The sequence below is a fragment of the Lepisosteus platostomus genome, chromosome 8 (assembly GCF_059453375.1).
Source record: "Lepisosteus platostomus isolate fLepPlt1 chromosome 8, fLepPlt1.hap1, whole genome shotgun sequence".
NCBI lineage: Eukaryota > Metazoa > Chordata > Actinopteri > Semionotiformes > Lepisosteidae > Lepisosteus > Lepisosteus platostomus.
In genome coordinates this window covers 6,050,457-6,053,109 of record NC_142618.1, presented here as the reverse complement: position 1 = coordinate 6,053,109, position 2,653 = coordinate 6,050,457, and the positions used below count along the sequence as shown (strand labels likewise).

General features: G+C 42.4%; 1 long non-coding RNA gene across 1 annotated transcript; it reads right to left on the bottom strand.

Annotated features, from left to right (window-relative positions):
* Positions 1–235: 235 nt before the first annotated feature.
* On the bottom strand, positions 236–902 carry LOC148655559 (uncharacterized). The gene is made up of 2 exons (XR_015941072.1): positions 784–902; positions 236–367 (listed from the first exon to the last, which is right to left on the bottom strand). It is a non-coding gene; the product is annotated as an uncharacterized LOC148655559 (long non-coding RNA).
* Between the last annotated feature and the right edge of the window lie 1,751 nt (positions 903–2,653).

Genomic DNA, 2,653 nt, shown 5'->3' with positions numbered 1-2,653 from the left:
CTTTTGTTCCTTCATTTGCTTGCTTATTTCTATATTTTGTTTGAGGGACTTCCTATGCCATGAAATATTGTGTTGATCAATAAGTGCAAATCACCAGCGAAGCTGTTCGCGCATATCTTTAGTAAATACTCCTGCAATGCTGAGTAATACCAGCAAGATCTATGTTGGCTCTGTCCGACATTAAAAAGCCAAATTATTAGAACAAAAGAACACAAGAGACGTTGTAAACAAGAGGTGACGTGTTGGCCCATCTAGTTCATTTATTAGTCAGCAGCTAATCGATCCCTGGATCTCACCCAGCTGTTTCTTGACAGAAGCCTGTAGGTTTCAACAACATGGTGGGGGAGCTTGTTCCGGTGTCTCAGCCCTTTGGAGCAAAGAAATGCCACCTGTTGTCACTGTTAATATAGTTTTCTCTTTGTATGCAAAAATGCCTTAGCTTATATATTTGGTCTTGAACTGACCTAGTACCACCAGCAAATGCTAGCCATGATAATAAAAAAATAAAGCTTTAAACAAAATGACAGGAGGACGCCACACCCTAATCTCATCCAAAAATGCTGATGTATAAGTGAACAGGTAAAAGTTCATTCCATGCTGGTAGTTAAAGAAAAGAGAAATAACACTGTATTTCGGGCTGTGGAGACCCAATGAAAAGTGTTACTTTTCAACATGGAATGAACCTTTACCTGTTCCTTTGCAGTCTACGCATGCTGACGCAGCTCCCTACACGAACATCTTAAGAATATGTCACATTTAGTAAATGTCACATTTCTGCCTTACTCGTGTGTGTTTCATTTTGCAGCCCTGTGCTCATGTCACCTTCATCAGAAGGAGGGAGGGGTGAGCTTCCGGCAGCCTTGTCCTCGCTGGCCACTCATCACTCTCCACAGCCAGGCCAGTTCCACCAACCAAGCCTGCTAATTCAAATCACGCCTCTATTGCATCACAAATGAGCAGGTGTGACCAAACTATTGAGTAGTAACAGTGAGGAGAACTAATAATATTTAGCTTCATTGTGGAGAATGAAGACCTGTGAGTGCATGTTTCTGATGCATCCATCCACTCAAACCATTTACCATGTGGCACGTATGGGAGATATGGCACCAATGGGAGAAATCATACCTAGGCATCTAGCAAGAACACCTCTTGTGTAGCTAAAGACTAAGTGACAAAGGTGAGCCTTACCAGCCCTGACAGAGTGGACCAATCATTTGCCTCTGGCCATTCTCTCCTCTTCACTCTGAAAATGGATTTTTCATAATATACATTATGTGCCCCCAAATCAATTACAAGTTGTTACCTAAAATATGCATGCAGTATCTACAGTATCATACTGCACACACTGTATACACACACATACTTCTCATAAACACTTAGGGAAAAAATATATCAAAGCCACCAAATAGCATACATTTGTTCAGAATGGTTTGAAGCCGTGTTCAGAAAAAAATGTAAAAAATACCTAAAAGGCGAGTTCTTCTATAATGTCATTAGCTTCTGAAATACATTATTTTTAAATCAACTCTGCAATGACAGGATTAAATTATTCAGTCAATATTGCACAGCTGGCTTTTGTCTTGAAAACATTTGATGATATGAGAACCTTTTGTGACCCATTTATTTTGATTTGGGAAGACAATTGTATCTCATTTATAAAGTCTGTGGGGGGGCTGGGCTGAACAATCACAACTGATTAAATTCAGTCCCTTACCAATATTATCAAAATATATATCCTCTTGCTGGCAAAACCTCTGCTTCATGAGGCATAATGTGTCAGCATTCCCTCAAGTACATGAAATTCCCTATCCTGCATCCCTGAAAGAAACGTCTGCCAATCCAAAAGAAAAGAATGAACTTACACAACTCAGCCACTCACAACATACAGAGAACAAATCTACAGAGAGCAAAGAGGAATCTTAAAGAGGACTGAATTACTGCAGATTCAAAAATAACATCATTTTTCATTCATCTGGGGCTCTCTTAAGGACAATTTTGCTAATTTTGGAAAAAAAACATTGTAAAGATCGTTATTACCATCTGCAAATATCGAACGATTATTTGAGAGAACCATTTCTTGATCCAGTGCTTTAGGAATTACAAAACACAAAAATAGTCAATAACATCAGGGGGGAACAGCACACTAGACAGCCCTCTCCTCTAGATTCCTCGTTCCCCAAGGAACACTTGGTGGGCTGGTCATCACCTCCTGCAGTGGAAGAGCTGTGAACTGTGCTGTGGGCGTGGCCTGGGTGGTGCTAGGGCTGGATCTTGAGCGGCTGGACATTGAACAAAGGATGTGGGTGGATCCTGCTCGTCTGGGTGTCCTGGTCTAGGAGAGCAGGAAGAGACTGGGTGACGTGTGGTCTTGCCTGTGTAATGGGCCAGCCAGTCCTGGTATAGCACCATCAGCCAGCTTGTCGGGGGTACATGCACTCTACAGGCCATCTCCTCGTCCTGCCCTGTGGGAACAGATTTTATATGGGATTCCAAACAGACTGAAGAAGCCCTCTACAAGGCCATCACTCTAGGTCTCAGCCTCCTGGTCTGGCAGGACACAGGCTTTTGTTCAGCGTGTACAGTGGTCCATTGCAGGCAGCACAAACCTGTTGCCCCTCAGTGTCTTAGGTAGAGGTCCAAGAATATCCTTGGC